The sequence below is a fragment of the Lathamus discolor genome, chromosome 5 (assembly GCF_037157495.1).
Source record: "Lathamus discolor isolate bLatDis1 chromosome 5, bLatDis1.hap1, whole genome shotgun sequence".
Taxonomy (NCBI): domain Eukaryota; kingdom Metazoa; phylum Chordata; class Aves; order Psittaciformes; family Psittacidae; genus Lathamus; species Lathamus discolor.
Window position 1 is genome coordinate 116,908,609 of NC_088888.1, and position 24,048 is coordinate 116,932,656.

At 42.2% G+C, this 24,048-nt stretch overlaps 1 protein-coding gene across 1 annotated transcript in view; it reads right to left on the minus strand.

Moving 5' to 3' along the window:
- The window catches only part of PCSK2 (proprotein convertase subtilisin/kexin type 2), a 109,388-nt gene that overhangs the window by 58,137 nt on the left and 27,203 nt on the right, over positions 1-24,048 (minus strand). The gene's annotated exons all lie outside the window — the stretch shown is intronic.

A 24,048-nucleotide genomic window follows, 5' to 3' on the forward strand; every position in this document is an offset into this window, starting at 1 on the left:
CAGAAGAACATTAACCAAGCACTTCAGAAAACAAGAAAAGTCAAGAGACACAAACATGTTTGGAGGCAGGAACTACAAACGCCAGAACTTAATCACCTTATCTGCACCCATGTATAGGTGCACTCCTAAAGGAGACCAACTCAGTGGTTGTAATTGGAGTAATAGCACATGCTAACATATTCACAGACCTTGCAGAAGTGCTGTCAAGCCCGGCATACTCTTTTGTACTCTTTAGCTGACCACATGGAACCAAGAGAGCAAGAAGAGTCCCAGCATTTACTTCAAAAATAGGTGTGTTAAAAACATCTAGCCTTCTTGATGAAAGAGGAATGCTTAAAACCATAAACTGAGTACATCTTGAGGTGCAGCAGGAAGACAGTAAGACCCCTAACATTTCCTTAGGCACTGCCTTGAAAAAAAAAAAGGTATGGTTATGAAATAAATCTGGTTAACTGAGAGAACCACTTCTACATGTGCGGCTTTGGCATTTCTGATTAAGAATACTTATATGGGAGGTACACCGGTGTGTCACAGTAACTCATACAGCATCAGTCTAAATCAACAGAGGAGAAATTAATCCAAAGGCTAAATCAGATCTTGTATCGGTTGAGTCATTCTTGGAGGTGTCCTTCTGTCTCTGTTAATTAAAGCAGAAGCCTCAAAAGACAGTGCTCAGTGAGGTGCCTAAGGCTGAGATGAAACTGGGATTTAATGGATGGGGGTTAAAAGCTGTTTTCCTCACAGCTATACTGCTTCATTATAACCCTGAAAGCTTAATACCAATTCGCAATGAGCAGGATGAGGCAGCATGCCCTGAAAAGGCAGTATCAAATGTGTCTGAAAATCTACTCATCTGAATTCTAACTCCTTAAAAGTAAAGGTACCAAATGATAAAATATTGAATTGGTAGGTGCTTTCATTTATATGTGTGTTTCCATTACTTGAGCAGGTTCATTAAAAGCAGAGCAGATTGAAAATTAAGAATAAACCTTATGCAAAATAAGCTGCAAAGAGGACAGTGAGTAAGTAGGACCCATACTAGGTGTACTTAGTGGTGCCAGGTATCTGCACAGGGTAGACAAAGGTATAAGTACACTGTTTGATACCTCTAAGATAAGGTTCAGTGATGCCATGGAGACAACAGAGCAATCACCTGTCATTATGCCTTCAACCGTTACCACCCCTGCCTTTCTGCTTGCGACTGCAAACCCCGAGCTGTCACCACAGAAAATAACTCTGAACAGAAGCCAACCCTCACTTAGAGGGATGCCAGAGAAAAAGATTTCATGCGTCTGTGCTCCCACGCAAGCTTGCTGGCTCTGCAGGACCTGCTGCATTAAGGCACTGAATTAGGATTCAGTACAAAAGGACTTCTACTAATTAAAAAGCACTGCTGCGGAGCCCTGGCTTTTCTTTAAGACAACCTGGAGGAAGTGAGGGAGAAATCTGCAGAAACAGCACAGGCTGGTTTCGCTCTCCAGGATCACCTCATGTGTTTGATTTGTTCCACCTTCACAATGAAAGAGTATTTATTTTCTGTATTATATTGCATTATATTCAAATTTCCCGAGACAAGGGAATATACTCCCCAAGGAGGTATAACCTTCTCTGAACTAAAACCACTCTGTAGGCTGTTTCCTGATTGTTTCATATGGAGGAGGATGCATAGGATGTCAGCATCCACAGATCCAAGTCTCAGAAATTCTGATGCCTCTTTTTCACTACAGAAAAAAGGGTGTTTTCCTCACTTCTGCAAATGATGGTAACTTGTAAAACAACACCCAGAAAATGTCATGAAATGAGTCGAAAGGTTTGGATAAGGCCTTGGCAGCTTCCCACTTACGTAAGCTACAAATTGCCTCATTCAGTTCCCTTGTATTAGGATCTTACCCAGCATGAGGTAAGAACTTGCCTTTACCCTGGTGAAAAACGTGTCTAAAAAGTAATAGTCCCCGACAAGATAATTTCCTCATATTCCAGAAAAAATCCCAATAGAACAAATTTGGAAAAAGATGCTGTGAATCAAATTACTTGAGTGGAGAACTGCCCATTGAGGGCTGCAGATAGCTGGCTCAGGAGAATCCTTGTCTTCTTGCCAGCTGCGTATCTGCATTAGAAAAATGGTGGTTATCCAGAGCTGGGAACTTGTGCTTTCATATCTAGTCTAGATCAGGAGAGCCACATCTGATTCTGCTTCTATTTTACAATTTTCTTCTTAAAGAAGAGGAGGCCTCCCTGAGCTATCAGTAATGTAAATGCATTAAGGATCACGTTGCAGGTAATACATTTCCAAAACGCATATAAGAAAGAACACCTTTACATGTGCAACAGTAGAAAATAGTTGGAAAACATTCTGATCTCGTAATAGCCATAATCCCATGTACTTGTTCCAAGTGCCAACCTGGAGTTCAGCCCTAACTCCTAAGCACAATGCAACCTCACGCCACCTTTCAAATACTTCTCTAACTGAAGCAGGAAAAACAGCATTCATGAAGACTTGGGCTTCTGGTAATAGCATTTCTAAATGATTTGAGCCTGTGAAGCATGCTACATATTAGAAACTAGTGAAGGAATGAGATTTTCTTACTAAAATAGCCTGAATTTCACCATTTCAAAAGTAGGCTTAGTTATCAGCAACAACTGCATTTTCTTTATTTCATTCTTAATTTATTTATTCCTTTTTTTGTTAGGATACAGGATTAAGTAGAGAGAAAATTCTGAGCATCTCCTTTATTAGCATGGGACTTAATCACGTAAAAGTTACTAGCTATGTTGTAAGGAGAATGAAGGTCATGTATCAAAGAAGGTAGCCCATGGATAATAAGATCTTTACAAGGAAAAAAAGGTTTAAGTATTGATTTTTAATATACTTGTTATGCATAGGTGCATGAAGTCACTTGGATGATAATAAACCAGCAGGATACTGATGCAGAACAAATTAACAAAATAATCAATTGACTGCAATACTGCTCTGGGAGGGCCAGAAACCACAGCACTCTAACTGTGCTCTATGCTCCTGTGAATGCCAAGATAATCAGCTCCTCGTTTTGACGGAACAGGGTTAATTGTACTGGTGAGCTCCTGCAGTTAAATGACTCTGTTATATTGAGCATAAATGACAGATAGACTAAATTACACCAGCGGGTCCACAAAAGTGGAACAGTACACACAACCCCAACCTCAAGTATCAAGAACTTCAGGACAGGAGAATTCAGGCCAAATTCCAGAGGAAAAAAGGAGTCTCTAGTAGGCACAGATTTTTAGAAGCACACATAGCAGTGAGATCATCAGCCAAAGAAGCAGTGGTTCTTTCTTCTCTAAAGCCCCAAGGTCAACATAGGTCTTCTCCTGAAGGTGAAATAAAGAAGTCAGGCTGGTGGTGGGACTTAGGCCCTATGAGAAGGGTACTGAAGATCAGTCTCCCATGAAGGTGGTTTGGAACAGTGTGTCCAAATTCACAAAGGCATCATTAAATAAAACACCTTTAGTTAGCGGAAAGCTGTCCTGGCTGTGGTTATCATTAATTTCTGGTATCCAAAGAAACATGGAGGCAACAAAAGATGGAGGCAGAGAAGTTCAAGTGAGACACAGTGGTGTGCACACCTAACTCCCTTTGAAAAGTAACAGGAACGTGATATCATGCACCTACAGCAACTTCGGGGGTCTAAGTAAACATACTTAATTTTACTATCCACTCCACGTAACCTAACAGGTATATTTATTTATCAGGGAAATACAATCCCACTCACAGAGTACACACTCATTACCTGTACTGTCTGACAGCTGCTTGCTGGTAAGCTCCGAAGATGTCACAGAGGAGCACCCATCTCACATTCTACGTTTTTGTTGAAGCCCCAAGGTAACCAAGTTTTGTGTGAACCTGCACTACAAAATGAAAGGAATAATGCCAACCCTCCTCGCTAGCAAAAAGAAAGTGCAGACCTACTTGAACTGTAACTAAAGTCAGATGAACCAAATCAAACCAAATCACTTTTAAATGGCAGTGGGGACAGCTCATTTCTGCTACTGAACCGATAACCTGGGGTGGTAAGGCTGCTAGACTCCATCCAGCCACGGCAATTAAGAAAATTGATGCCTTTTGTTCTTGACACAGCTGGATCCATCTGATTGCAAACTTCCTGAACGTGTTTCAAGGCCCAGAAAGAATAAGCAGGGATGTCAGGGGGCTTGTGTGTATCACTGACCATCCAATATTTATTAATCAAATGACAACTGCTCCTCTGATGCAAGAGAATAACTTTCAAAGGTTCTCATGAATCTCTCCATACTTAGCAATGAGTCACTGTTGTTAACTGTAGGTGTCTCTGGAGGATTATTTATAACAGTCTCCAAGTGCCTCTCCTACCTGTATCCATTCATCCCTGGGGAGTTTTCTGTACAGGGACTCTCTCCCCAAGCTATCTTGCCACTTCTTGGTAGGCTCAGTTAGAGATGCTACAGTAAAGGTGCAGCAGCTGTTGAATCACAAGTCTGAAAGATTTCATGAAAGTAAAAATGCATCTCTCTCCATCAAAATACCTGTGTCGCTCTTGTTTTCATACATTTTAAATGGCTATGTTCTTAATGACAAGCATAGACAGAATTACATTTCCTTTGATTTATAGGGAAAGTCATGCCTGTGGCAAGATATGTCAATTTTTCATTGTTCTTAGCCATCCCTCTACCTTACTGTTACATTTTTGTTTTGTTACTAGTTGAAACAGTGTCATTGGATATCGAAGTCCTGCTGCTTTTTTCACCTACTACAATTAAATGTTCTGGATCAGTTCTAGCTTTTCACTTTCTCTAAACAGCCCCATAGAATCATAGAATAGTTAGGGTTGGAAAGGACCTTAAGATCATTCAGTTCCAATCCCCTACCACGAGCAGGGACACCTCACAATAAACCATGTCATCCAAGGCTCTGTCCAACCTGGCCTTGAACACCGCCAGGGATGGAGCACTCACAACCTCCCTGGGCAACCCATTCCAGTGCCTCATCACCCTAACAGGAAAGAATTTCCTCCTTATATCCAATCTAAACTTCCCCTGTTTAAGTTTTAACCCATTACCCCTTGCGCCCTGTCACTGCAGTCCCTAATGAAGAGTCCCTCCCCAGCATCCCTATAGGCCCCCTTCAGGTACTGGAAGGCTGCTCTGAGGTCTCCACGAAGCCTTCTCTTCTCCAGGCTGCCTGCCCAAACACTTGCAAGTGTATATAGACCATAAGCACATACTAAAGCCTCTGGACACTTACGCTGTCCCCAGTCATTCCTCTTGGGATGTCTTCTCAGTTCTACTTGACCCCAGTTTGTGCTCTTTGAGCTCATTTCCCCTCTCTGGATGTGGTATTGTAAAATGTCACACTCCCAGCAGAGCAAAACAAGGACAAAACACTGCATCATTAAACTCTGACAAAAGACTGCTACCAATTGCCTTGCACAGCAAATCCTGGCACAGGAGCTGCTCACTAACTCCTCTGCACGTAACACTGAAAATCATACCACCAGAGGCATGGCCACTTAGGAAACTGCCCCAGAAGTTCAGCATCAATCAGGCATTAGTGAAATACGAACAGCCTGAACCCAAAGGTTCCATGCAGACAATTAACCTTTCATGATGGAAACATGATTGAAAGAGCTTGTGTTTCAACCAAGTTCATATTTTTTATAAAAAATATGCAAGAACTGCCTTGCTTCTGCCTTATTTTGTGACCTTTTGTTTTCCTGATATTAGCTCAGTGCTTGGTAAATATGGAGCTTTCAAAAATAAAAGGAGGGGAAAAGAAATCAATATTTTTGTCCATTTAGCAGGCCTCTCACAGTTCAGTGACATTCAGGAAGCAGTGAGTAAAGAGACAAGGAATCAATGTGTAAGAAGAGGCTGCAGATCATACTCAAGCTGCTCAGCTAAGCAATCAATAGCGCTCCTCTAGCTTCTACTTTGAAATGCAAGTGAGCTGTTTAGGCTGCAATGTAGTAAAATGAATGCTGAGTATGGATGGTCTGCCACGGGAAATGCCAATTTATTAAACCAGGAATTTTCACAGGATCGTGTCCTCCTTGACAAAGCTTTTTTGCTCTAGGATAAAATTTATTAAGGAGAAAAATTGCGACAGAGAAACAGCCCTGGATATCTTGATATGGAGTGCACTGCCTCAGGAACAAACAAACCATTTCACACCTCAGTTTGGCATCAGGGCCATATCAGGATCCACACTATCACAGACGCTGGTTATTCTAGGAACTCCATTCTTTCTTATTTCCCACTTTTTCTCTGCTTAGACAAGCCAGCAAAAAAGCAGAAGCATTTCTGAAATCATAAGGAGTTTCCAAAGCAATGAAAAACTGCTTCTTGTTCTACAGACAGAAGCTGGCATTACACTTTATGATATATAATGACCAGAAAAGTCAAAGTAATTTATATTTCAAACAATGTCTTATTGCAAGACAGCAGGACAGTCACCTCGGTTACAAAATCAAAGACCTCTGTAAGAAAGAAATTCCCCCAGAGATGGGCTATAACTGCAGGCATTAGTCTCTCCAGTGGATCTGGAGAGATTGCAAACCACAGGGACACTTTATTGACAGCTTGTGGGTAAATTTTGCACTTTGCTCTCTCACCAGTTACACTGGGCCACAGAAATGATCATCCTCTCCAAATCAATCCGAGCCACCACCTCTCTGTGCAGGTATAAACAACAGCATGCCTGGTGACAGAAAAGAAAATCAGGCCCCATGCACGTAGGGCACTATCAACTGCACATCCTGCCTTCTTAGCTGCAGAATTAGTTGCTACAAGTCACAGTTTTCCCTTCTATGACATACCTTTGCCAAGTACTGCAGATATACCTTTCTTAAAACATCATTCTTGAGCACCCCCTCTTTTTCCTTCTTCCTCAACAGCAAAAGTCTTTTCATAGAGTGATTTTTACTTATTACAAAGGCCACCATCAACCTTTGAGGTGATACCCAAAGAAGGTAGGTCTAAGTTATATTTGCAGCCTCTCTGTGGTCTAAAAGGGTTTTAGTTTAAATGGGAATCAGGCCCAGTCCATCTTTCAGATTGTAAACCTTTTGGCATTGAGACTAGCTTCTGGATATATCTGTGCAGTACAAGAGAGAAATGTGTTCACTTGGCGCTGAATCCTCTAATTTAATAAATCCCTCTTTGTCATTTGTTCATTTATAACTTTGGGTTGTTTCTTATATTGCTGGGCAGCCTTCCAGCAAAGGACTTTCCTCCTGCTCACTGGTCCTACAAGGACAGAAGTACTACACAGTCTGCCTTTATATAACCTCCTTTTTAGATAATTCCATTAGTACGGTTCCTGCTTCCACACAAGCAGTAAATATCTGATACATCCCAAGAGAGCAGCAGTGCTCATAGGCTAAAGATTCCTCTAACTCTGTTGATTTTAAGTTAATTTATTCCATGAAGCAAGTCTCCAGATAAGTGGCTGAGAAAATATCACTTAGAGAAAAATCTGTTCAGTTGGGTTTGTATGAGAAGACTCAGCTAGCAGGTAAAGTTACTCTCTGTTGAAGTGTGCCCTTGACTCACCCTGATGCAGAAGAGCCTTCCTGTAAATGTGTGAATACTTGTGCTAATGCCCAAACACATTTTCAGTCACAAAGCATCATTTGTAGCAGCTTTACCTCTACCTTCATGCATTTCCTTTCTAAGGACACCAGTTTGATTCAAAGACTTTTAAGTGCACTCCATATGGACAGACTGGAAGTGCCTTGCAATATGCCTGTGCAGGTATGCGTCATCATTTAAGGAAACTGAGTCACCAGAGGATAAGACCTTGAAGTCTGTAGCATGTGCTGAATAGACCTCCTGGTCTCCAAAGTGATTCTGCACTCAAAAGCTGGCTTCTGACCTGTGCTATAACTCATCATACTTCTACTTCATTCTTCACAGCCTCCTTCCCACTCAAATTTCATTTAATAGCTCATCATTCACCTTGAAATATCTGCTTGGAAAAATATAATACACATTTTCTTTCCCAGAATTACTGGCATGGATTATCCCCTTCCCACATCAACAGCAAATACACCATAATGTCACACTCCTCGAACAGCTGCATGTTGTTCTGTCCTTTATGTGATTTATTTTGCTTTCTATGTGTACTCCTTTTTTAAACACCAAGTCATAAAATAACGCGCTTTTATACAGCTGTCCCCCAAGCCCAATGACAGCACTCAGTCATGGTAACTGTAATGGCAGCTGTTCCAGGTTCCTCTCATCCAGTGGGGCTTAGAGCAAAAGTCTACTTCAGCTTCCTCTGCTGCTTATAGCCTTTCTAGCAGATGGGCGCTGTTGGATCCAGCAGCAGTGAAGCATTTTCATGGAAAACTGTTGCCAGAATCTCAGCCCAAAAGCAGCTTCCCGGAATAAAAACTGCACCATGGCAGTAGAAGGGAAGAAAGGCAGAGTAATGTCAGTGCCACTGTCCTACCTGCAGTGCATGAACCAAGCTGAAAATCAATTTGATTTACATTCCATTTAAGAAAGTCTGAATTAAAACAGTTACTTAAAACTAGCTGTGGCCTCTCAAAACCTGAACTCATGGGGTTACCATGAAGAAAAGGTTGGCTCCACCATGCGGAACCTGAACTTTCTCAACTCTGGGTTCAGAAACAGCACAAGTGCCTTTTGATTTCTTTTTCCTGACTACAACCCTGTGAGTGCCCTACAGAATACAATCTTCCTCTTCTGCAACCTCTTCTGCACTGTCATTGCTCAAAACAATCGTTCCTTTCCCTGTTTCTTCTGCTCCAAGAACAAATGCTGCAGTCTGAATTTGGGGAATATATCTCCCAAAGAGGCATCTGTTTCACTTAACGTGGAGGGGGCTCACCTCTGCACAGACGGAGGAGGCCATCACAAACAACCACTCACTCTTCCTCTGTCAGCCCTTGCAGTCTCTGTTCTGACTCAAGTCCCCACTGCACCAGGCAGGCAGTTTGCTAGCACTGATTACTGCCCACTGCTGTCAACACCTCCCCAGCCAGGTGGTAATGACATCTGCAGAAGGCCATTTAGCTTTAATAAAAAACAAAGGCTATTTTTACGAACCTGCCTGCCTGCAGTGATACAGCAACAACGGCCAGAAAGTCTAAGCTAATTCTAATATTTCAAACCTGTAATACTTAAACTTCAAGGTTCACGAGTGGTAGCGATGTATTAGTGAGCCTTTCTTGTCTATTTTTAATGCCTTCAGAACCACTGCTATCTCAGTAGAGTTGAGATATGGAATTGCAAACCACTGATCTTCCTAAAGTGCTGCCTGGTGGGAATTACATGGGCTGCACAATGTCTCCTCTCAGGAAATTCTGTAACAAGAAGCCAGACACAAAACAGAAGCCAATCTTATGACAGAGCGAAAACCGCAATTATGCTGCTGCTCGCATTCATGTGTTTGCTCCTGCACCCAACAGCAGAGTAGTTGTTTATAGCACAGCTCCTTCTTTATTCTATTACCATAAATACACTGGACAGAAAAAACAAGGGAGCTTGCTCCCATGCATGTCTTTTCCAGCCCAGTAGGAAGCGACTGATGATTTGTATTGATCAGGCTATACACCATAAAGGTTGCAATTGCACTTCCTCAGCTCCTAGATTCAGAGGTTTATGGATCCCTGCCACAAAGCACGTTAATAAAATGAGCAGAGGTTTATGTATCACTGCTGTACAGCACTGGGTTAGCAGCATATAGCTGCCAGGGCCAGGCCATCTGCCACAGAGGAAGCATCAAAACAGAGCTGCTTCTGGAGAGCACTGTCTGTACCAACAGCAAAGGTAGGAAAAGCTGCAAATAAGAGACTGGTTTGCAAAAAGTGAAGAAGCAGCTGATGTCCTATTGTTCTGGCCCTTACCCAGATCAGTTTTTTAGTGTATACTTTCAAAGGCTGACCTCGGTCCTTGTCAAGACATGCTGTATGTCAGAATTTTCTACTAATCTTCCAATGTTCTCCTCCAATTCCTGCCTTGGAGCCCACAGACAGCACAGTCGCAGAGCTCACTGGTGCCCAGCACTGCAGCAGAGAGCACAGCCAAGGCAGAGATATCTACATCAGGGCACTTTTCTCACCTCATCCTACAATCTGGCTGCCATCACGTGGCAGAAATCCATCCTTTTGCCCCTGTACTCACAAACTGCCTAGTGCCTGCTTGAGCAGCATATTGAACCCACATTTCCCTAGGGAAAGCCTACAGCTCTTTTCTTGACAAGAAAGTTAAGAGGACATAAGTGATTTGGCAAAGGGATCACATCTAGCATGAGACTGCAGGCAGGACACCTAACACAGGGCAGAGATGGGTCAGTAAAGCAGGGAGGAGATGCCATGCCGGGGCACAGAGCCAGCCCCAACGCAACAGAGTACACAGAGAATTAACAGGGAAGGAAAAACCTGTGAAACTGAGACATTAATACATTGAGTTGATCCCGGCTGAAACTCTCCTCAGCTTGTCACAGACACAGGGCAGTACAAGGCACAGAAGTGTGATCTGAATATCCTTTATGGGTTTTCTCAACAACCCCCTGAGCAGAGAGGCTTTCTACATCCCTGCCCATGTTCTCCAGCAGCCTGCCCCGCTGGCTGCTGGCCAAGCCTCTCCTCTCTCCAAAGCACATCTGCACAATTAAATTAATTGTCAGAAATCTTAGAAACAAAGAGGGTTCTGCCTTGATTTCAAGGGACCAGGACATCCAACTGGTTCAGATTTGTCACAAGCCCCTCCATTTATCCACTGCCTAAAGCAATGAAAGTGGCCCCCCAAAGACGACAAAACTCATTATGAATCAGAGATGCAAGTGCGCTAGCAGGGATTTTGGTGCCTGAGCTTTCCCTTGTCCCCACTGGGTCAGAGCACAGGCTGGTTTAAATGAAATTATAAAATTATCATCCTGATGCAAATTCTTTGAACTTTGCTGCTTTTTTTGCCCATAAATGAGGGAGTATCTTTACAGTTCAGTTATTTGCATAAAATAATTAGGCTTTGGGGTATATTCTCCTCCCTGTACACATACATAACTTGCATTAATATTAATAGGGACCTCTGTATTCACACTCATTGAGAAGAGGCTGTACCCCAAGGATCTGAGAAAGACTAAACCCAAAATATACTTTTGCTTATCACTGAAGATTTCCACACACTCCTGTAAACTGCTAGCTTATTACGTATTTCTTGCTTTTCCTGGCTGATTTCCATTGAGACAAATATTCAGCAAATCTCAGAAGAAAATCACTTGTTCAGGTTTCACACAGTGGGCAACCAAAAATGATGCATGTGAATTCTATAGAAATGGCTCTTTGTGTCCAAACTTTGAGCCCCAATCCATGTTATGGCTTCTACAGAATAAAAACTAAATGGAGAAGCTTCCCTCATGAAATTACATTTCTTTGATACACGAAGTGATGAATCTCTGTTTAATACTAATAGTGCCTGCTGCACACACATTTAAGGGCTCTTCAAAAAAAGCCAGCATCAACTTGTGTTAGGGCAAGCACTGAAGAAGTGGCTTGAGACTACCAGCACTTCACAGAACAAAAGGGAAGTCTGGAGAAATAAACTACTACCACAGAAGGACTGACTTTATGGTGGTTTGAACATATGCCTACATTGGGCTATGAAGTCCCACGTCTCAGGCCACTGCACTCTGAAGTTGCGTAAAACATCCAGTGCTAAATGACAGAATCACAGGCTTGGCAAGCTGTGGACAACACGATGACATCAGAGATTATGTCCTTTCTTCTGGGCCTTTCTTCTAAGAGCGAGGTGAGCTGTACCTATGGATGACCATCACAAAAGGAAAATGAGGAATAAGGCGCTGCCAGAGACAGAGCAGAATTATGCAAGGGATGGCCCTGCCAAAGTGTTGGCTCAAAATGTCATTTTATGAGACCTGATGGTAACAACCATGATCTGCAAAATGGGGAAAGTGAAACCCCTGAGGTCCTCAGAATGGACTGAAATCTACCATCCTTTCTATGGGTAGGGCCCCTCATTGTTCCTTGCTTCCCTTGCAGGAAGGGCAAACCCAGTTCAAGGTATTCCCTTGTTTCATCTTGCCACATGTCACCCTGGACTGAACTGCAAATGAGATCAGGGAACTGCTCTAGCTTGGAAACAGGTTTTAAAATGCAATCATATTCCCTATTCCAACACCAGCTATCACTGCAACAAACAAAAAAGTGGGAATGGTATCAGAGGAACAAACAGTGAGGATAGGAGACAAGAATACCTAAACTCAGGAACACCACTGAGAAAAACATCAGGTGAAACCACCACACTGCAACAATGTACATCTGGTGTTAGCTTCTTGGCTGAAGTGCTAAGACCCAGACCTCTTTTTGTCCAAGGATAAACACAGACTCACTCCTTTCATTTCCATGAAATTTCAGGTTTTCACTGCTGCAAATTGGAGAAACATCCATCTCTTGTGCTTAACACCATGCCTGTGAGAAGAAAAACTGTTAACAGCCTCCCTGTGGCGGAACTCAAGTTCCAACTTGCTGGGCTGAACTTGTGAGGACAAATTCTTATTCTTTGCTTCAGAGGAGAATGCCTGTTTCAGAAAAAGTAACCTAATCAGAATACACAACCCTGGGGTGAGGGAAAGATGCTGAGGTATTGAGGGGAAATCAGGAAGCAGGGATACTCAGAGGAGGTGGGCATATGAGGCTGGAGCTGCATGCAGAGCCTCCTGAACTGGTATGTTCAGTGCTCCTCATGGCACACGGACATGACCTGGACACCTCCTAGTGTACAAGCACTGCTGCGCATTGTGCTGGCTCACAGGTTGCTCCCCTCCAGCATTTCCATCTTGGAGCTTGTGGAGGGGTCAGCGTAAGCTTATGTGACCCACTCACAGAAATAGGGCTCAACTCCCAGCGTGATCCCCACCCGAGGCACATGTTCCTTCAGACGTGTCGTCTCCTCCTCCTTTAAGCCAGGTACCCTGTTCCTTCACAGGTGCCTACAGGTGATGGAAACTGTCCAGGGCAATTTATCTTCCCTTTATCATAACTCACAAAGCAGGCAATGGTTAGAGAGGAAGAAAGCACGAACACCACATACCTTACACTAGTGTGTAACCGAACTCATGGTTTAGTCAGAGATGAAGGAAGCAGCTGGTTATTTGGTTTGCTTTACCTTGAGATTTGTTATGAAACCAGAGTCCTGGAAAGCTACTGTGCTGTCCAGTAAGAACTTACCTGAGGTCCTTATGGAAAACATGGAGGAAAAGAAAAAACATCCCTTTCCTGTTGTCAACCTTCACAAGAAGGCAACCTTCACAATAAAGGCAGAACTGAGAAAAGTTCTCTCCTATACCCTCCTCATATATCCTCTCTCAATTTAACATACGGCTTGACATGAAAACCCCATACAAATCTCAAGGACATCATTCATCATGTCTCTCATCAAAGCCCCTAGTTCCTCTAGTCAGGGTGGGTAGACAGCTGCTGCTTTAATCAGGCAAAACATATTAAAAGAGGTTTCAAATCACCTCACAAAGCAGAGAAAAGCTATTTATCACTTCATTCTACATGTCCATCTGAGGGTAACACACACAAAGAAGATAGAACCTCAGTCTGGAGGCAGTGCTGCAGTTTGGGACCAGAGCTAAGAATATGTATTGTCCTGGTGTTCTATGGATGCTCCTAGCAGTTGAGGCAGGAGAACTGAAAGCAGCTAAATGTCACCTGCAAAGACCCAAGAAAGCTCCCATTTCCATGAGCAAATAGCATAATAAGAACCACACAACACCAACACAGCCCTAATTGCTAAGAAATCACCGATACATCTCTCTGCCAAACAACACCTTCCCCAGCCCATCAACACACATTTGGGGTCAGTAGCATAGTCTAAGGTAGCACAAAGACACACATCCCTGCCTGTTTCTTTTCATCTGAAAATGCAAAGATGGGGGGTGTTGGATTTTACTTTCTGGGAAATGCTGCACCTGTATGTTTCAAAGATATAAACTGCTACACGTTCAGTTACATAACTTGTGCAGAGTTTATGCAAGAAAATAGTTGTTTATTGGACAGCAAGAATGAAACAGTAAATGAAAAAATATTACTTGGGTTACAGCCTCCTGAGCACAAAGAGCTCCCACTCAAATCTTTATCATGCTAGAGACGTAAATATGTTTTCCCCATCTGCTGCTGCTGCTGTTACGCAGGACGAGGAAACACCATTCTGGGAAAAGCTGGAAGGAGCCATGGGGAAGCAAGGACAGGAGCAGAGGCAGGACCACTAGTATTGGATTATACCCAGGGACAAATGCCTCCATACAATTCGGTTCTTATTTTATGCTTAGATAGCCTCTAGCGCAGTAATTTCCCCTGAGCCTCCAGATCATGCATGTGGAAACACTAAATGACAACAGTAATTACAGTTTAAGGTTACTGTCCTTTGTTTAATTCTTTTGGGCTTCAGAGGATCTGCACTAATCTCTCCGTTTTTATATTTCCCCCTGTTCTCATCTCAGTTTTCTCATTGCCCAGGTGCTGTAAAGACCACAAATGGCTGTAATCCAACCTTGGGTTTTCTTTTCTTCTTCCCCCACCCCTTCCAGAGCAGTAGATTAGCATCTGGAAGCTACTCCTGCGTTTGTTCTGCTTTGCTGTGCGACCTTTTGGAAAACTTAAAGCCTCTCCTCTGTTTATTTCCAGCATCTGTGAAATGGGCATGATCCATATCTGAAACCTGCTTGGAAACATGTAGCTAAAGACTGATCCATTATGTACCGTAAAATGCCACTAATTATTTCAGATGGACAGACAGACCATTTCTGTGGGAGATCTGCAAGTCTTAAGCCAGCAAAGCAGCCCCTTCCTCACCGTCATCTATTTTACAGGCAGACAAAGTATTTGAGATTTATTTGACTTCATGGCTTACACTGAATTATTCATTGTTTGCACGTCAGGCAGGTAATTCACCTTGCACACACTTTCAAGTACAGTGCTAATAAGAAAACCACAGTGAGTAGATTCTTCTGACAAATACCATTCTCAAGTAAACAGCTGTCTTTAGGGAAATACATCCCTTATGCAAAAATGTTCAGTGTTTCACAGTGAATGGCAGGACACCAGCAGACGTCAGTTTGACTCATACTCCTAAAAGCAGTGTCCTTTTTCATACCTCTCAGCCTGAAATTTGCATTTCTTTCATACACTCAAACTTTCTTCCAAACCTCACTGACACATGAAAGTGAAAACATTTCATAATTAAACTCCAAATTCCACCGAGAGTGCATATGGCAACTCTGAAATGGAACAAAAACCATTTTTTCGCTATGACAAGTTGCTCACTGCAGGAAGTTTTCTTCCTTAGACAAAATTAACCAAATCCAATCATTTACATCCCCTTTCCCAGGCTTCTCTCCAAACAGACTCCTGGAAGTGAAAAAGAAATAAATCATTAATTAGGAAAAAATCCTTCCCTATGAGGGTGCTGAGGCGCTGGCACAGGGTGCCCAGAGAAGCTGTGGCTGCCCCATCCCTGGCAGTGTTCAAGGCCAGGTTGGACAGGGCTTGGAGCAACCTGCTCTAGTGGAAGGTGTCCCTGCCCATGGCAGGGTGGTTGGAACTGGATGAGCTTTAAGGTCCTTTCCAACCCAAATCATTCTATGATTCATACTTCTGTATATACTTCATATACTTCTGTATATGTCAAATTAACTACTGGGGGTTTTGGTTCAGTTTTCGGTGAATTAAAGCCTATGAGTAAAAATGTTTCCTTCTTTGGAGGACTGCAACACCCAGCTCCCATTACCTCCTCAGAACAGGGTTTAAGAAGCTGTTATGAGAAGAGCTATGCCCTGACTGAGGGAAATGTTAGCCTCCTTAGATGTTTTTAGAAAAGGCAGGGTGAGTTTTGCTCCCCGGGATTTGCTCACGATACAACTCCTGAGACAGTTTTAGCTATCAGTGGCTTCAGAGGGTAATATCCAAACAGGACTAAAAAAACCTTCAATGCAGATGTTCAGCAAATGGTCATTGTTTGGTGAATTGGCAATAGAAACAGTTGGCTTGTGCCAAGCCCCTTTGCTTCTATTTTTCACAATGGCTATGGACCAAAGACCCAGTGGAGGTTTGTTAGAGATATCTGGCATCAGAGAGCAAGAGGTCTGCACAGCAGTGAGAAGTCCTAACCCTCACCGTGCTACTACTGTCTTTAGATTCATTCATAGCCATTTAGATTAAATTAAGAAGAGCAGTGAAGTGAGCAGTGAGTTACCCATTTCTATGAGCAGGAGAAGGCTGTAATCCTGGCTGATAATCAGTTGCTTCTTTTAGAGGTTGTCTCCCACTAGCTATTTTTGGTTGCACAAAACATGCTTTTCACATTGTGGCAACTGGATGTTCATTTGGAAGGAAATAATGAAACTGAGGAAAACAAGCAAAAATTACCACGAAACAAAATCTCATAGAAGTTCTGACCAGAAAGGTTGAAACATGAAACTAGGGTGGTTTTTTTCCCCCTAAATAAAACCACTTGGTGCAGTACGATATTTTCCCCCAATTCGGTATTTCACATATGAAAAGGTTGATTTTGTTTCTGTTATTTTTGTGGCTGCAATATCAGAAATAAAATGAGTTTGAGTCTCAAAAAGATTTCTTTTTCTTTAGGAAAATGATTTTTTCAGTTAGACTGACAGGAAAACTTTCACAGCTTTTCTCATAACATGCCCTCAACAACTTGGGGAAGGACTGTTGAGATTTAGGAGATATGGTTACATCTGGAAACAAGGAAGTAAAAGTTTAACACGGAGGTTTCCCCTCCTCTTTTCAGAAAATCAACAGTCCAAACAGGAATTCTCTTCCTATAGCAACCAAGGGAACTATACCAAGAAAAGCTCATGTTCCAAAACAAATAAAATGGATTTCACATAACTTTTTCCCAGGAGAGCATCACAGTTGAGAAAAGAAAATAACGCAATCATTGTTCAATTATGTCAGTATCTCCTGGCCTAAGAGAATTGGCATTTTTGTCCAAACTCTGCCAGAGATTGCTTGCCTTACGGTGTCAGATCCATAAGATGCATGAGGCAGGCTATCACAAGAGGAATTCAGCTTGTACCTATAAGGTTTATAAAAGGTATCTCTCATTTTTAAGACACTGTGCAGGCATGACTAGAAGGTGGCATTTCCAAAAAGCAGAGGGGCAGTGATTGCAGCTGCCTTGAGCTCCTTGTTTTGTTGTGAGAGAATGCCTCCAGGCATTATGTACTTAAGAGGGGCCTATAAGAAAGATGAGGAGAGACTTTTTATCAGGGCCTGTTGCACTAGGACAAGGGGTGATGGTTTTAAACTGAAAGAGGGAGACACAGGCTGGACCTGAGGAAAAAATTCTTTACAATGAGGGTGGTGAAACACTGGCACAGGTTGCCCAGAGAGGTGGTGGATGCACTGTCCCTGGAGAAATTCATGCTCAGGCTGGATGCGGTTCTGGGCAACCTGGATCTAGTTGAAGATGTCCCTACTCATTGCAGGGGGGTTGGACTGGATGACCTTTGAAGGTCCCTTCCAACCCAGACTGTTCTATGACTGTAACTGCTGACTTTGGTGCAACCACCAGTAGAACAAAAGTGACCCAGTGATCCAGAAGTTATGCAGGTGAAGGCTGGCAGGAAAACCAGTAGCTTAACATAGAAGATGAGTTTATCGTATTTGCCAGACGACAGTACCAAGTTAGATAGGAACAAATGTAATCAATCACTCAGCCTCAGACTCTGGGACAAAACACAGGGGATCTCCTTGCCTCAATGGCTTATTTTGTTTTTCAGGATCTTGACGAGGATACAACCAACGCATCTGGACTTCGTCCAAAGAACAGGAATAGGAGAGAACATGCAGAGCTGGTGAGGAAGAAGAGAACCAGCTATGAATGTTAAGCGTAGCACTGCAGTGTTACATAACCTAGAGCCCAGCAGTAATCAGCTTAGTGATACTGCTGTGAGATCAGGACTATCAAAATGATAATTACATCTGGTCATTCTGGTTCTTCCGTGAAGACTTCATGTTTGCAATGCTCATGGATGCCTTGCTTGTATTCCTCTATATGAAAGATTAATTCTTGGAATCACTAAAGATAAAATGAATAGAAACAGGCTATTTACATTTATGCAATATGAAAAGCATATAAAAGCATGTTTCTTTTCAGGACTCAGACAGTAGATGGCTGTCATATAAAACATAAAGCTGTATCTTCACAGAAATGTGGCCATTCAGCTATCACTTCATATAAGCAAAATAATTAGAATCCATTTATGATAGTATAGATCCATTTATGATAATATATAACTAATTCGGAAAAATATGTAGCATGGATATCTTAAGGTATTTCTTAGTCTTTCGGTAATGTTTTATTCTGCCCAGTCCTGTTCTCCTCTCAGCTGGAAGTTTACAAGGCAAAGAAGCATTATTCAACTTCCCCAGCCCATGACATACATATTAGCATTTTAATTACTATGGGCTATTCTCAGCTGTTGGAGGCACCCATTTTGCTGATGTTCCAATGCAGCATCAAATAATAACTGCAGAAAACTATTCAGAAATGATTTAAATCTGAACCTTTAATTCATTTCCATTGTGTTTCCAAATACTGCAATCAACTTTCTCTGACCTTTGGAAACCCCTTTTTGTATTCATGGAACACATCATGCGTACAAGCAATGATTTCACAGATGTATTTGTAACTCCTTGTTGGCTCTGAGCTCTTGAGTTGATAGCAAAAAGAAATTAATATTATACTTAAGATATTTCATATACACTTTGAAGAACTGGAAACACAGAATGCTTGCGACAACAGTGTTTTGGAACAGGCTGCAATAAACTAATAGACTGAAATGCTGTTTAGAAAGAAAACACTCATCAAATTTTAAACAGTACTAAAGTATGTTAAATGGCATGAGAGGATGCACTACATAATACATTTATTATGTGATATAGTAACATATGTCATTATATCGATTCTTTTGGCTTGACTCTCTCAGTAGAAGTGGGGGAGGGTTAACATTACAGCCCTACAACACAAGCCCTGACACAGCACATTCAGATATCCCGGAAAGCTACACCAAAAAATGTTCTTGTCCTATGTTACTATTGATTTAACTGTACACCCTTAGCTGCACCACCTTGTCATGGTTCAAACTCAGTCAGCCATGCAGTCTCTCTCTCACTCATCCCCTTCCTGCCCCCCGCTCCCGGAGGGCTGGGGAGGAGTATCAAAAGAATGTAACTCCCACGGGTTGAGATAAGAATGGTCCCGTAACTAAGGGATAACACAAATCACTGCTGCTGACACCAATAATAATAATGATAAGGGAAATAACAAGGGGAGAGAATATAACCGCTCACCACCCACCGAAAGATACCCAGCCCGACAGAGCAGTGATCTAGCCCTTCCGGGTAACTGCCCCCAGTTTATATACTGGGCATGACGTGCTGTGGTACAGAATACCTCTTTGGCTAGTTTGGGTCAGGTGTCCTGTTTCTGTTTCCTCTCGGCTTCCCCTCCTCCCTGGCAGAGCATGAGACTCAGAAAGTCCCTGGTCAGAGTAAACATTACTGAACAGCAACTAAAATCATCGGTGTTATCAGCTCTGTTCCCAGGCTGAAAGTCAAACACACAGCACTGCACCAGCTACTAAGAAGGAGAAAAATGACTGCTACTGCGGAACCCAGGACACACCTTTTAGTTATTGCCAATGTCACAGAATCATAGAATAGTTAGGGTTGGAAAGGACCTGAAGATCATCTAGTTCCAACCCCCCTGCTATGAACAGGGAACGTCATATACCGCAAATGGTTCTGGTCATCTAACTGCACATGCAAGAAACCCAGATCTTCTGAAGTAAAGAAAGAATAAACTGTTATAAATTTATTTTGTTTCATTTTAAATCTACCATGTCACATTCTAAAATACATGGGCATCATGCAATATCAGGAATAATGTTTTAACTAATTCTATATTCTTCCCAAAGTATACATCAACCAGTATATTTCCAATTTTTCAAAAGGGTTTAACTCAAAGGCAGTTTCACAGTCTCCAAATTTTCTGTTAGGCTTAAGAGATTTGCCAAAGAAAATGAACTCCAAAATGTCTTGCATTGCTCCTGAGGAAGTTTTTCTAGCATAGAGTTTACTTGCATTGAAAAGAAGGTCTAGCTGAATACGTCCACTTTCTGAACTGAAAGTGAAGTTATCTCTGAAGACAAGCTTACACATGGCAGTCTGAATTCTGTCACAGCTCTAACGTTGGTGACTTGGGAAGGGAGAGCACTTCTGATTCCCCATATATTTTGCTACCATCAAGCACAAGTGCTCCCAGGCCATGATGGACTCTTCCATACCAACCCCAGTTGTCCTGACCTGAGCAAGGGCAAGAGGAAGAGAGAGGGGTCACCACACAGTGCAGGACATGCTGGTACAATGGCAGCCCAAAGAAGGCTTTCATTCGTCTTGCCATCAGACCGCAGCTGGCTCGAGCCTCCCAGAGAAAGTCATGATTATCATCAATACCACATCCATAGATTCCTGGATCCAGTGAATATCAAGATATTCATGACCTTCAGTGACTGTTAGCTCAGCACATCAAAGCACTGGATTTCTTATTCAAAACCGAACTTGTTCCAAACCAAAGCAAATCCAAGCATCACAATAGTTTCCACATTAATCCAAAGTCACTGTCTGACACTGTTCATTCTTCTCAACATCCTGCTAACCAAAACTTAAATATTCTCACCACTGTCACTGCTTGTATTATAATATTAAACAGGCCCCACTGACCATTCAAGGCTGGAAACTGCACAGACAAATAACAAAGACAAGGCCTGCTCCACAGAATAGAGACTCTAATCATCAGGCAGGAAGCAAGAGACAGGAAAAGGCAGAGGGAGACTGGGGAGTGATGCTGCAGTCAAGAGAACAGACATCAACAGTAAAGCAGAAACTTAACTAATGCCAGTTCAGCAATGTACAGGCAGCAGAGTGGAGGCTGAGCGTGGTCTGCTGTCTCAACAGCCTTTTGTAAAACTACTGAACTTCCAAGCAGGTACAAGTAGTTTTGAAGAATAAAACTCATTTTATTGCTTTACCCCATGTATCATGTTCAGCAATATGAAAATGATGCAATTACATGTCTGGAAACAACTTCAGGAGGCCATCTGAGCCATCTTAATGCCCCAGGGAGGTATCAGCAACACCCGAGTCACTTATGATCAGGGTTGAACTGTGTCTTGAAACCACTGACCACATGGACTCCACAGCCCCCAGTGCACCAGGACTCCAGTGCGTCAGTACTTCTATTTTGGGGAAACTCTACGTGAATCTGCACAGCATTGTCTTCACTTATCGGTCTATTATCTTGTGGTACATTCTGTTATATTTTTTTCTAATAGAAACAGTCTTAGCTTACCCTATAATTTTAGTTATACAGTGTCTCCATAACAGACACATGTATGTTTGAGTTTGACGTCATTTTGCTAGTCTGTTATTTTATTATGTGCAGCTAATGGTGCTTTTTCATATAATACATCTATAAAAGACTCTTTAGTGCTGATGTTGATGGACTTTTTTTCTCCCTGAAGCTGTCTTTCTAGTTACAAACAGAAATAATAGACCGATTTAGCTTCACTTTTACATCATGCTGGATACAACTGCATTTGCTCCAGCAGCAAATTGTTTGAAATATTTAATATTCCATACCTAAGTGTTGTGATATTTTACATTAGAATTGTATTGCACATCACAAATACAACACACACACGGAGTCGACATACGGGCCAGCAATGCCAAGCCTAGCATCAGGAATACAAACTTAGGAACTGGAAGTTCTCCATCATGTGCTTAATATACTCTCTGCAGTGAAAGGGACTACCCTGTCAACCCTAAGTGACATCTTAAGTACCTGAGTACCTCTAGACCTCATTATTTTTTATATCTGAGAGTTCTTTTTTATTCTTATTACAGAAACTGACTGCTATGCAATAATTGTGGTATCTCAAATAAAGAGCAGCTAAGTGCTTTACAGTTGGAGACACTGCTGGTCAGCTATGCAAAAGGTAGCTGGAGAAGGCTTTCTGCGAGCAGTTAATCTCCATCAACTCTTCTTGGACAGCGAGAGAGTCTACAAAGGCCAAGGACAAGAAGAAATGGGACTCCCTCAGATGCAGGTTTCAAAAAGCAATCACAGAGAATTTAGCAATTGCTATTTGCGGTGACAACAGCCATGCTATGTGTCTAATAGAGTCATGAACCACACTTGCTACTTCAATATATTTCCATCATCTTTGACATTATCACAGACACAAACAACTTCATGGCCTAAAGAGGAGCTTGCCCTCTGCACTCCAGAGGCACAGAAGTACCCCCTTACTTCTGTCAGCTGTGCAAGAGGGGCAAAATAGTAGGGAAACTTTTTCCTCCCTTATCAGACACCTAAAATTCCTCTTTGCTGCCCTGTTGATTTCTTGTTTGGAATGACAAATCTCATACAACACACTTCCTAAAATTACTTATCTTTGTCCTACTGCCTCTATGATCCTTTTTCTTTCCACATCTGAAGCACAGGTTGAATTTCACCTTTGTATGAACTGACTAACTGCATCTGCCTTTTTAACACTGTGCTGCAATCTCTGCTGCTTCTTCCTTTTCATCTTCTCAGATAACCCCACCCATGAACCTGGACATTTAAATAACCATCCACTAACATCTGCAATGGGTCTAAGTATCATAGAAGCAAAATGCTTCATTTAAGTGTTAAATTTGCTCAGCAGTAAGACATATACCAGATCAATTATCAGATGATCTAAGACATACAGCTGCTGTGGTTTCATCAGGAAAACAGGGGTTTTATTCTTATAATGCTTCTCAACTGGCTTCATTGTGAATTACAAATACAGCATCTTCAAAAAGGGCACTGAGCTCTACAGGAAAGCAAAACAAATGTTCAAGCTGATACCAACCTGAAAAAGTTATTTAATAAAAGAGGCCTCCCTCTGAACTGGAACAGACTCTCAGAACTCCTTCATCAAACACACTGGATAAAGCATAAGACAACTTATGCCAGAAACAGATAAACCAGGGATCCATTCATGGATGATACTGCCTGTCTTCTGCACAATATGCTTCATTTTGCCAGGATGACTGAAGACAAAAACATCTTCAGCTCTTGCTTGGTGAACAAGCTGGCAAAGCAGCTTCAACCAACAGTGTGTAGGCTTGAGGGTGGCTGAAGGTTTTTTCAGCATTGGAAAGAAGACAGTTCCTCTAATGAGCTTTTCTTGCCTGTTCAATATTTATTACAGGTACTTAAGCAGAGCTTTTATTACTTAATGTTCCATTTCCTTCCAAAAGGATAACACCAATGCTCATGTAATGCTGCCCTATAGTCTCATAAAATTGATGGCAGCTCCAAACTTTTCCTGGGTATAATCCTACCAGCATGCCAGCCCCATGATAGCATATATTACAGCAAAATGCTAAACAGACTTCACTGGCAAGTCTGTCACCGCTACCGTCCACAGCAAGAATGTACAGAAAAGAGCTGAAAACATGAAGGGCTTTTTATCCTGACATTTTCTCCTATCTTTCTACCCTAATGCACACATCCATACCTCCCCTCCACAGCAGAGAACTGGATGGAGGACCTGAACCCTTCCCCTAAGAGTTGAGACTGGGTAGTAAGCCTTGGGCATTACATTCACTTAGAGAATGTCTATTCCCACAGATGTTCAAAGTATCATTTATCTGAGGTCTCTGCTGTGATGAAACGCATGGAAATTACCCCCTTTACCCACAAAGGGAGTCAACAGCATCCCATTATACAAGCAGTCTGGGAGTACTCTTAGCTATGGGCACCTAGAGACTAGACCCTGAAGAAGCCACACATCCGCCCTCCCCAGACTCCTGTACCAGCACGAGTATCAGCCAAGTCTCGCTCTAATCCCTTTCTTCACCATAATGATTGCCATCGCTGGGATGTTTATGTCCAAAAAAATCATGATCTAATGCCAAATTCACTCAC